Here is a 13,123-nt window from a genome sequence, read left to right on the forward strand (position 1 = left end):
TTAAAAAGCTAAGTGTGGATATTCTGGGAAATGTCCAGCCCAGCAAGAATAATTGCAGCGTCATTCCTATTAATCGCACTCCCTGTTTCACTGGACTTTTTGGTGACGTAACTCTGACGATGGTGTACACTCTTCTAGATATGTTTTGGATTAATTCATAATACTAAGTGAACGTATCAGAATGGCAATGAAGAATATTTTAATGTTGTCAGCAACTCTGAAATACGTGAAGAATTCTACCTTAAGAGAACAATTGCTTCTCATTAATATGAAGTTAATTTCAAAATTACAAACACTTTTACTCTAATAGTTATTGCTTTTCTCTTCTACCAGATCTTCAATAATTTCTTCCTTGGTACAATTAATTACAACAATTTATTCAACAATTTCTCTGTGTACATACATTCACAGAGGATTTTTTTGTCTCTAAAAACCAAGACGTAATAAACATCCTTAGTCACAGTCTCATGTGTCCTTGCAGGCAGTGCAGAGTAGTGATTAAGGAGATAAATCACAGAGCCCCATTACAATGAGTTCAAATTCTGCCAGGATTACTGTTTAACCCTGAGCAAGGGATTTATTCTTTAGGCCTGGTTTCCTCATCATGCTGATATGTGATAATAATAACTCAAGGAGAAGAGATTAAATATACTAAGACTTTATCCAGTTACTGTTCATCATCTGTTGTATCAGTAAATTCAAATCTGTTGCATCCAGGGCATTGATGCTTTTTATCTCTTTCCAGGAAGCTCTGTGTATATTTATTAGTAATTCCCAGATACTAGAGGAAATGAAGTTTTTCAAAAAGTTCTTCTGGACACTAAAACTATGACAAAATTTTGAAGAGTAACAATATGCCCTCATACTACTTATATACCAGTTCTAAAATATTTTCTGTACTAGAGAAAGCAAAGCGTTCAAGGCTATTTATTTGTAAGCAAAGATTCTTATAGATCTAGTTGAGAGTATCAAGTTTTGTTTTGTTTTGTATGCTGTATGGCAGAGGTCACATTTCATTCTTTTTCCATGTGAATATTCTATTACTGAAGCACTATTTGTTGAATTTTTGTTTGTTTTTTCTTTCTTTTGTTTGCTTGCTTGTTTGTTTGTTTTTGGGAAATGCATGGACCAGGAATTGAACCTTAGTCTCCCATATGGCAGGCAAGCATTCTACCACTGAACTATCCCTAATTTTTTTTTTATTGAATTCAATATTGTAAGGCATGTTTTAAATGGTGAAATATTTCTTATTTCTGTGATCCCTAAAAACATTTGTACAGCATCAAATACAATTTGAAATGAATGTGCTGTGTTGATGCTAAGAAGTCACTGGCTATATAGTTTCTACTCCTCTCGGAGCCAGCTAACCTTAGAGTCCTCAAGGTCACTGAATAAGAAGCCAAGTGAACCCTTCATCAGCACAGTCACCCCACCAGCAAGGATCAGGCAGAGCTGTTCTCACAATTTGTTTCCTTTATTGGTCTGATTTCCTTTTTGGTTCTGGGGAAAGCAGGAAGAAATGTTAGTAAGCTCAAAGCCATCCCTACAGAGCAGATCTTAAATATGAAATGACTCTCACGCCCTCATTGCAAATATCAACAAAGACTTCTTGGTAATATTTGGAGATTTTAGAGGCAACACTTGGAGATTTTAGAGACATTAATAATTCCTCTAAAACCGATTTTGTGGCTTTCATTTAGAAATAGCTAGGCAAACAAATTATTCAATAGATTGTAGAAAATGGGCCACAAAATGACCAGGAGGCACATAATATGCACAGTAAAGGGAACTGGACCAAAATTCAATGTGCAACCAGGTTTAAACACTAAACTCCTAATTGAATTAGGTGGCTGGATTAAATACATTGGGCATGAAGAAAAGCAACTGCATCTATATGTGTAACAGAGAAAGTCACTCTTAATTACCCCCTCTAAATTAAGACTCATTGGTCCAATTTAGTTTGAGGCACTCTATAGGTTTACCAGAGAAGGTTAAAAGAAAATAACCAATTGGGTCAATTTGGTGGAGGATGACTTTGAGAGCATCAGAGAATGGTAAACAGAACCCAAATCAGGCCAAGCTACGGCTTGCTTACTCATGTGGCCTTGGGGATAGCTACATTCCTCTTGCTGTCTCTCTCCTTCTACCTTTGCCTTCCCTGGACTTTCAGATGAAGTTACATGAAAATGCCATGAGCATTCAAAGTCTTAAAAATAGGTTGCTTAAAATAGGGAAAATGTGCCTCCACTGGAGCTTCAGGACAAATGTTTCTGCCAGAAAAACCACTAATAAATATCTTCCCATGCTAAAATATGGAAAGCTTTGATTTTATACAACTTAAACAGTCACTGAAAACCTGTCTGCTTCCTCTGACTACTGTTAAAAAAATTTAATTTAGAATCTAATAAAGCAAAAATTTTCTTCCAACCTCTTGGCTAGCCTTGGGACTTAATATATAACGGCTGCAGGCCCATGTCCTGCAGCCCTGGAAAGCTGGCAAGCGAGGATCTTAGGGAAAGACACTGTGACTGTTTCGCTCAAGAACCTCAGGGAATGAGGTTCCTTGGTTGTTCTGTGTTCTTTTTTTCCCTCTGAATTGCTTTTACTCTCTTAAATGACATATATTGACTCTTCACTTGTAGATTAAATTTCTTTAGATTGGGATCATGACTGAGGCATTACTTCACAAAATAAAGAATATAAGCTCCCAAATATACCTAGCAGCAATGGTTTCCCTACCTCCCTCCACACACAAACAGCTTTTTAGCAATGGATAGTATTTTTTCCCTCGATTAATCCCCAAATCATTTATTCTATCAATACCATTTAATGTAACGGCCAAATGACAAAGAAGAAAGATTTTCCTCTTTCATTTCTGGCATTAATTATGAGGACAGAGCCTATTTTTTAAAGAAGTCATAAAAGGCCTGCATTTCAATGAATGGTAACTTAATTTTTATAATCCTTTAGAATCTGAGGATATGTTTTATTAATAAAATATTTACAACTTAAAGTATTATGAAGGAGTAGACAATTTATAAATAGTGTCTGAGAGCCTCACCTGTTTGGTGGTGAAACTATCACAACCAGGTCTGCCACTATAATACAATTTTAGCAAAGCAAACACCTATGATAAATAAGGAAATTCCTGAAAGCTTCTTGGGAAAGTTTTTAGACCTAAAGCTTTATTGGGGTATGCTTATAATACAAGGATATCGTTTTAATTTTTCTTTCTTTTAAGAGAATTTGAAGGCATGCTTTTTTCTATTAGATTATGTGGTATTTTCTTGTTATTTGTACTTTTTGCTGTACTAAACTCAATAACCTACCCTCAAGGGTTCAGAAGATAGATAAAGAGACAGATAAAACAGAGAAAGAGATGATAAAAGGAAGAAAGGAAGGAAGGGCAAAGATGGCAAAAAGTTAAAATTGGTATTCTGAATATCTAGGGGTGTGGGTCTGTAGGACTTCTGTATGAGATTTGTAATATTTTGGCAACCGTCCTGTAAGTTTGAAACTATTTCAAAATAAAAAGTTAAAAAAACAAACTACATCTCATTAATATAAAATTTAATAAAAAACTCTTTGGTAAGCAATGAATAAAAGAAATTAACAGGCACACTTTAGATTAAACTTCAGGAAAACACAATGAAAATTTATATTAAAGTTCTGGTAACTCATCCTCTACATTAACAGTTTAGGCCTTTTCCATGTATGACTCATTCATCCTTTCATCTAACAAATATTTACTGAATGCCCACTATACAAAAGATGTAATTGTTGCAGCCCTGGGAGGTTACAAAAGTACTTTCAAAAAGTGCAACTGAGCAGAGATGAGACCTATAAACAAAGAGTGGTACAATTTAAGATAGCCTACAGTGCACACCCTTAGAGCAGGTTAACTAAAGAGGACCTGAGGGCTCTAAGTAACCAGGCCTCACTTCTGCTTTAAAGGATTAGTAATTCCCTTCCGGCTGGGCATGGAGGAGGGTTGAGTTAGTAACATATTGCAAAGGCAGGGGAGAAATTCACCTTAACATTCTCATTCACTTGCGAGTGTTAAAGATTTCCATCCTCAGGGGCAGCAGACTTAAAGCTACAGCTTTATCTGAAAATGTTTAATATGAACTAAAGAAAGATAGGTGGGGAAAACAGCGTCCTTATCCTAGGTATGGCATCCTGTCTCCTGATTCCTCACCTCCTCTGTGGCTTAGATCTGGATCTTGCCCTGCTGACCAGGACTGTTAAGGAATCTGAAGATTCACCAACGTCTTACCAAACATTCCTTGATGAGGAACCCAGGCTGAGAGAGGTTTGGCATTTCCCGGCGCATAAAATGAGTCATTGGCAGTGACCAGGCATGAGTCTAGATATCCTGACTCTGAGGCCAGTGTCATGCCCACCATAAAGTTCTCCTATAAGGATACGAATATCTCAGGATTCAGACACAGTGTCTAGGAAAGGAAAGGGAAATCCAAAAGACCAGGCCTGAAGGCTATGGTGAGGGGCATCAGACCCTGAGGCTTTGTTTCCTTTGTCCTTTCCCTCTTGCACCTTATGACAGCCATCTCCTCCCTGCAAGCCATGGGGATTTGCTATCCTATACGCCAGGGCTGTTCACAGAGGACTTCCCCTGTGTTATTAAGCCTTAAAATCAACAACAACTGATAAACAATCGGATTTTTTTTTTTTTTTTTGCACGGGCAGGCACTGGAAACCAAACCCGGGTCTCTAGTATAGCAGGTGAGAATTCTGCCACTGAGCCACGGTCGCACGGCCCAATCAACTTTTATTCCTTGATTTGAACCACTAAATTTAAAAAGGGAGGATGGGGAAGCAGTTGGGAACTAAGCTAGAACTGCCAACCTTTTATTTTGGCATCTAAGGACATTTGAAAAAAAGTATTTCGAACAAAACAGGAAAGTTGTCATTTCGATAAAGAGCAATCTTTTAAGTCGAATAAAATCAGATTAGGAAAAACACATTTTACCTTCTTCAAAATAATTATTTTGCCTTTGACTACTAAAATGGTATCATGCGTGTACGGTCCTATATGTAGAACTACTGCAAACTAAATCTGTAAATTAGGGTTTAGAGATTCAAAAAAAGGCAAAAGGAGGCTACGCAAAGAAGAGGGAAGAGCAAATAACACCCAGAATTTTTCAAGATCTAATCACAAGCATAAATTGTACTCAACACTTTCAGATTTGAAAATCTCTCATCACCTATAATCTAGCTATGTCCAGTCCACAAGCCAAGAGATCCAAGCTGGATAAACTGCCAATTTAAAAACACTGCATACTCTAAATAAACCTAAACATCAACACTGTGGGAAAACCATGCTACATCAAAACACTGCCCAATATTCTATGAAATAGTTCTTTAATATTTAATATTTCCTTTAAAAGTTAATCATGTCCATGACTCCCAGGGATGAATCTAACCCTAGTACCACAGAATCGACAATGCCTTCCTGACCCAAAGGGGGAAAAGAAGTGTAATGAAATAAGGCATCAGTGACTAAGAGAGATAAAATAGATTCAAGAGGCTATTCTGGAGGCAACACTTTGCAAGCTTCAGCTAGATGTTGTTAATTTATATGGTTTGCCCACCAACATCACTCCTGTTAACTCTTAAGAACACACATCTTCAGAACTCTTAAGGGCTCAAACTGAGACTCTACAAAAGTTTCACACACTAAGTTTACTTTCCTGCAACCAGAGGGTTCCTAGACCACATAAATCCTGAAACCCAGAGGGTCCAGCCTCTCTAAGCTTATCAATTAATTACATCCTCCTATGCTTCAGTGTGGACACCCCATCTCAACATGAAAAAGTCAGAACGGGCATTGTCCAAAGATTCCTATAGATAGGGAGAAGGATCAAAGGAGAAGGAGAAGTCATAACAGAGAAAATAGGATTTAACAAATGCATATGACTGCTGAATCACTATACTGATATTTCTTTTAGCCAATTTAATTTTGGAGCAGATAGAAGGAAAAATCTCAAACAGTGGAACAGTAACCCATAACAAACTCTGAAATCTGTTCTGTAGTTACTTGTCGAAGTGTACTTTGAAAATCGTTGCTTTTTCTTTCTTTTCTTTGTATATATGTTATATTTCTCACACACACACACAAAAAAAAAACATTAAAAAAACATAAAAAGTAAATCATATCACTGTGGGTATCCAGGGCCCAGGATTCCCCTCGATATTGAGAGGATTCCCCTTCACATTGAGAGCAAGTCATTGCAGGGAGCTGCCTACATGATCTGACCAGGTGTTAAAGGGCTTCAGCCCTCCTCAGGGGGGAAAGAATGTAGAGATGGTATCATAAACAAAGCACTGAAATACCCCTCCCCTGATCACTGCTGATAACAAACCTCCAAACCCCTGTATCAGGAGACCCTGCTGAAACTCTCTTCTCATAGTCTTGTCCTAAACCTTTATAAGTCCTTACACTCCCCACCTCCTCTTTGCTGGGTGCTAACCTTCTTTTTCCCTGGTTACCTCCACCACGTAAGATCTTCTCTTGTTTGTAACTCCTAAAAAAATTCACATCTACCTCTGTGCCTGATGCGTTCTTTGGTCTTTGAGCTGTCGCGACCCAGCCCTCCAAGAGGTGGTTTAGAAAAGTCACTATCCCTATTACTTAAATTTTTAAATTTAAACTTGCACTATCTTAGCAATAAGTATTCTTATAGTTTTAACATCTTCCAGAAAATTCAAGCCAATGCCAAAAAACATTAAACAGAAATCAAAACTTAAAAAAAGGAAGGTAATAAAATATTATCTTTTAGATGATGTATTTGTAGGAATCAAATGGAAAACTATTAGATTTAACTTAAAAGTAAATGAATATCAAAATATCAGTTATCCCTACTTAAAATATGATGGAAAAAGGAGATCAAAACACAAATAAAGTAGTAATAACTATACTGAGAAATGTATATGACTTAAAGAAAATTAGAAATTTTCATGAACAATATAAAAAAATGATATATGAGTAAATGCATTGCCATGCCATGTGCTTAGCTGGAAAGATTAAAAACTTTTAAATGACTAGTTTTTCCCAAACTAATCGGTAAATTCTATGTAAATACGTCAAAGTTCATCTCAAAGAATAAACAGGCAAGAGTAACAAAACAATTTTGCAAAAAAAGAGTCCTGAAGAGGATTAACTCTATAAGACATTGTGTTAAGTTTGTTGATACTGCCAGAAATACAATATACCAGAAATGGGTTGGCTTTTATAGAGAGACTATATTAAGTCACAAGTTTACAGTTCTAAGACCATAAAAATGTCCAAACTAAGGGATCCAGAGGAGATACCTTGACTCAAGGAGGTTCTATGGCATTCAGGTTTCTCTGTCAAAAGGGAAGGCACACAGTGAAATCTACTAGCTCTCTCTCCCTGCCTCTTCTTCAAAAGGTTTCCCCATGGGTGTTTTCTTTGTGCACCTCCAAAGGTCTCTGCATCAGCTCTGAAGCTTTTGCCAGAATGGTTCCCTCTTAAAAGACTCCAGTGAGTAACCCACACAGAATGGGTGGAGACACTTCTCCATGGAAACTACCTAATCAAAAGTTCCTGCCCACAACTGGGTGGATCACAGCTCCATGGAAACAACTTAATAAAAAAGATTCTACTCAACACTATTGAATCAAGATTAAAGAACACAGATTTTCTGGGCACAGAAAACCAGCACAGATATCATCATAATTTCTACAGTGCAGTAAAGGCAGAAAAACAGACAAGTTGAAAAATGGACCAGAGTATGGCAGCTCATAAATAAAACCTACATATTAAGAAAAAAAAACAGAGGCTGAGGAAACATCAGTGACTGGAGATACAGCATACAACAGTCTGGAGCAGGTAGAATGGCTGTGATTCCACACAGAACTGTAAGTCTCCTAAGCCTCAGAGGCCAGCACTCCTCCCCCATGGGCACAACAAGCTGGATCCCTGAGGGGAAAGGAAACAGACTTTACTAGCAGTAAGGGCTTAGCTCAACCAAGCTCCAAGTGTGGAATTAATTAACAAACTCTGACTACTGAAAACAGGCCCCTAGCATAGATAAACCTTAAATAAGCACTAAAGGAACTAGGAGTTTTTGCAACAGCAGAGAGAGTGCAGGGCTGATGGAAAACCAAAACAAAAAGCAAAAAAGGAGACTTTTTGAGTTGCACAGCACAAAATACTAGAAAAGGGCCGGGCCCCAAGGAAAGGGGGCACAGAGAGCCTGGAGATACATAAAGCCATGTACCAACTGAAGCTCTTGACTGACAAACCCGAGGAGTGGGGGTCCAGCTCTGAAAAGGCTTTTCTGCTTTTTCTTTTACTCCTTAAAGGGATCACTAGATAGAACTGGAAGCACTGTCAGGCTCCAGCACTGCCCCACACAAGGACAGAATTAAAGCTTGTCTGAGAGACAAAGTAACTAGTCAGGTAAAAGGGGTTAACTCCCTAAAGGGTATGCTTTCCTCCAAGAAAGGGGTGCAGGGGCCCAACTCAAATAGAATCCCTCCTTCAAAGAATTCAGGCCTCAGGGACTGAAAATCAGAACCAATCAAAACCATCCTACTACTTTACCTCTGTCTCAGCCATGCCCCTGGCAGGGAGAGTCCACCAAAATTAAAGGTACCACACCACTTTAAGCTGGGGGAAAGTTGCAGGCAGAAATTAATGGTATCACATCACTTTAAGCTGGGGGAAAGTTGCAGGCAGACAGTCCTATCAGACTGGGCAGGATAGGAAAACAAAGAGTCTAGAGACTTCACAGGAAAGTCTGACAACCTACTGGGTCTCATCCTCAGGGAAAACTGATGCTGGCTACTGTTTTCTCCTGAGATGTGGGCCTGTCTGGTCTGGAAAAATCTGGCTGGAGTCTATAATACCTGAGGACACCCTCCTCAAAACAAACAAACAAACAAGTCTCCATATAAGCAGAGCAAGAAACAGAAAAATAAGAACTGAAAAATTCTCATCAGTTACACAGAGCCTATGCTAGAGGACTAGAATAAGCTGAAATGAATATCAAAGAACAGAGAGGAAACAAAGTCATCCAGCAAGAAAACCCTAGGTAAAAGAGTAAAAACAAGTTCCAGAATAAACTAATTAAGGAAATCAAATGCCTAGATGCCAGCAAAAAAATAATGAGTCATACTAGGAAAATCAAAGATATGGCCCAGTCAAAGGAACAAACCAACACTTCAAATGAGATACAGGAGTTGAAATAACTAATTCAGGATGTTCAAACAGACATACAAAATCTCATTAAAAAAATCAAATGAATGAGTTGAGGGAGGATCTAAGGAAAACATTGGGTGGACAAAATAAAGAACTTGAAAGTTTGAAAAACAAATCACAACTTATAGGGATGAAAAACACAATAAAAGATAAAAAAACAAAACAAAACAATGGAAACCTACAACAGCAGATTTGAAGAGGCAGAAGCAAGGATTAGTGAACTAGAGGACCGGACATCTGAAATTCGATACACAAAACAAAATATAGGGAAAAGAATGGAAAAATATGAGCAGGGTCTCAGGGAACTGAATGACAACATGAAGGGCACCATATATGTGTTATGGGCATCCCAGAAGAAGAAGAGAAGAGAAAATGAGGAGAAAGACTAATGGAGGAAATTATCATGAAAATTTCTCATCTCTTATGAAGGACAAAGTTATAGATTCTACAAGCGCAGATCCAAATAGACATATTCCAGGACACTTACTAAACAGATTGTCAAATGTTAAAGAAAAAGAGAGAATTTTTAAAGTGGCAAGAGAAAAGAAATCCATCACATACAAAGGAAACTCAGTAAGACTATGTGTGGATTTCTCAGCAGAAACTATGGAGGAAGGCAGTGGTATAATACATTTAAGACTCTTAAAGAGAAAAACTGTGAACCAAGAATTCTGTACCCAGCAAAACTGTCCTTCAAAAATGAAGGGAGATTAAAATATTTTCAACCAAGCAATCACTGTAAGAATTTGTGACTAAGAGACACCCTCTGTAAGAAATACTAAAGGGAGCATTGAAGGCAGACAGGAAAAGGGAAGAGAGAGAGGTCTGGAGAAAAGTGTAGAAATGGAGACTACCAGTGAAGGTGAAAAGAGAAAAAAAATTAAACATGAAATATAAAACTCAAAAGGCAAAATGGTAGAAGAAATCACTGCCTTTACAGTAATAACATTAATGTTAATGGATTAAACTTCCCAATCAAAAGACACAGACTGGAGAAATGATCAAAATACAGGACCCATCTATATGCTGTCTATAAGAAACACATTTAGACCCAAGAACAAAAATAGGTTGAAAGTGAAAGGTTGGGAAAAGATATTTCATACAAACAACAATGAGAAAAGAGCAGGTGTAGCTATAGCAATAGCCAAAAAGTTAGAATTAAAATGTAAAATAATTAAAAGAGACAAAGAAGGACACTATGTATTAATAAAAAGAACAATTCAACAAGAAGACATAATAATCATAAATATTTATACACCAAGCCAGAGTGCTCCAAAATACATGAGGCAAACACTGACCACACTGAAGGGACAAGTGGACACCTCTACTGTAATATTTGGAGACTTCAATTCCCCAGTCTTATCAATAGATAGAACATCTAGAGAGAGGAGCAATAAGGAAACAGAGATTTTGACTAATACGAAAAATGAACCAGACTTAACAGACATTACACCCTACAACAGCAGGATGCACATTGGTTTCAAGTGTTCATGGATCACTCTCAAGGACAAACCATATGCTGGGTCACAAAGCAAATCTTAATAAATTTCAAAAGATTGAAATCATACAAAATACTTTCTCAGATCATAATGGAATGAAGCTGGTAATCAATAACAGGCAGAGGGTCAGAAAATTCACAAATATATGGAGGCTAAACAGTATACTCTTAAACAACCAGTGGGTCAAGGAAGAATTGACAAGAGAAATCGGTAAATATCTCAAGGCAAATGAAAATGAAAACACAACATATCAAAATTCATAGGATGAAGCAAAGGCAGTGCTAAGACGTAAACTCGTTGCCTTAAATGCCTATACTAAAAAAGAAAAAAGGGCAAAAATTTAGGGAATAACTGTTCAATTGGAAGAACTAGAGAAAGAATAGCAAACTAACACCAAAGCAAACAAAAGTAAAGAAATAATGAAGATTAGAGCAGAAATAAATGAAATTGAGAATATGGAAACATCGAGAAAATCAACAAAACCAGAAGTTGGTTCTTTGAGAAAATCAATAAAATCAATGGGCCCTTATATAGGTGGACCAAAAAAATAAAAAATAAAAAAACAGAGAGGATGAATATAAAATCAGAAATGGAAGAGGAGATATAACCACTGACCCTATAGAAATAAAGGAGGTAATAAGAGGATACTATGAACAACTACACATTAATAAACTACACAATATAGATGAGATGGATGACTTTCTAGAAAGGCATGAACAACCAACACTGACTCAAGAAGAAATAGATGACCTGAACAAACCAATCACAAGCAAAGAGATTGAATCAGTCACTAAGAAGCTCCCAAAAAAAGAAAAATCCAGGACCAGATGGCTTCAGATGTGAATTCCACCAAGGATTGAAGATAGAGTTAGTACCAATCCTGCTCAAACTCTTCAAAAAGTTGAAGAGGAGGGAAAGCTACCTAACTCAGTCTATGAAGCCAACATCACCCTAATACCAAAGCCAGACAAAGATACTAGAAGAAAATAAAATTACAGACCAATCTCTTTAATGACTATAGATGTGAACATTCCCAGAAAAATACTTGCAAATCAAACTCAACCATTAAAAGAATTATACACCATGACCAAGTGGGATTTATTTCAGGTATGTTTCAACATAAGAAAATCAATTAATGTAGTGTACCATATGTGCTGGTTTAAAAGGATGTATACCCCCTAGAAAAGCCATGTTTTAATCAAAATCCCATTTCATAAAGGTAGAATAATCCCTATTCAATACTGTATGTTTGAAACTGTAATCAGATCATCTCCCTGGATGATGTGATTTAGTCAAGAGTGCTTATTAAATTGGATTAGGTGATGACATGTCTTCACCCATTTGGGTGGGTCTTGATTGGTTTACCGGAGTCCTATAAAAGGGAAAATGTTTTGGAGTATGGGAGATTCAGAGAGAGCAGCACCACAAAGCAGAGAGTCGACGAGCCAGTGACCTTTGGAGATGAAGAAGGAAAACACCTCCCGGGGAGCTTCATGAAACCAGAAGCCAGGAGAGAAAGCTAGTAGATGATGCCGTGTTCTCCATGTGCCCTTCCAGCTGAGAGAGAAACTCTGACTGTGTTCGCCATGTGCCCTTCCACTTGAGAAAGAAACTGTGAACTTCATTGGCCTTCTTGAACCAAGGTATCTTTCCCCAGATGCCTGTGATTGTATACGTCTATAGACTTGTTTTCACTGGGACATTTTCTTGGCCTTAGAACTATAAACTAGCAACTTATTAAATTCTTCTTTTTAAAAGCCATTCTGTTTCTGGTATATTGCATTCCAGAAACTAGCAAATTAGAACACCATAACAACAAACCAAAGCAGAAAAACCACATGATCATCTTGATCGATGCAGAAAAGGCATTTGACAAAATTCAACATCCTTTCTTTATGAAAACATTTCAAATGACAGGAAAAGAAGGGAACTTCCTCAATATGATAAAGGGAATATATAAAAAATCCACAGCTAACATCATCCTCAATGGGGAAAGACTGAAAGCTTTCCCTCTAAGATCAGGAACAAGAGCAGTTGAGAGCATGGGTTATCAGGTTGGGGCCTATTGTAAAGGGTTCTAGATTGTAAGGTCTTACAATCTCACATATTCAGGAGTTGAACTGTTATTCCTAATTCTGTGATACTGAGCTGTTTGTATCTAACCAAGTCATTCTCAGAACTTTGGATATTTATGTGACACCTGAGACTCGAGTTAGAACTCTGAAGCTATGAAAGTCAGCACTACCCCATACAAGAACTGTTTAAAAGTTGAAAAAGAGATCAGACTTCAAGTAGAGATATGAATGAAGCTGATCTGGACAGGACTGGAGTTGATCAGAATACAGGGTAAAGGATGATATTATCCATATGTTTATTT

The 13,123-nt window shown here is 37.4% G+C and overlaps 1 protein-coding gene across 1 annotated transcript in view; it reads right to left on the minus strand.

The window, feature by feature from the left end:
* Positions 1-13,123, minus strand: part of TJP1 (tight junction protein 1) — a 315,639-nt gene that overhangs the window by 214,029 nt on the left and 88,487 nt on the right.

This window comes from Tamandua tetradactyla, chromosome 12 (assembly GCF_023851605.1).
Source record: "Tamandua tetradactyla isolate mTamTet1 chromosome 12, mTamTet1.pri, whole genome shotgun sequence".
Classification (NCBI taxonomy): domain Eukaryota; kingdom Metazoa; phylum Chordata; class Mammalia; order Pilosa; family Myrmecophagidae; genus Tamandua; species Tamandua tetradactyla.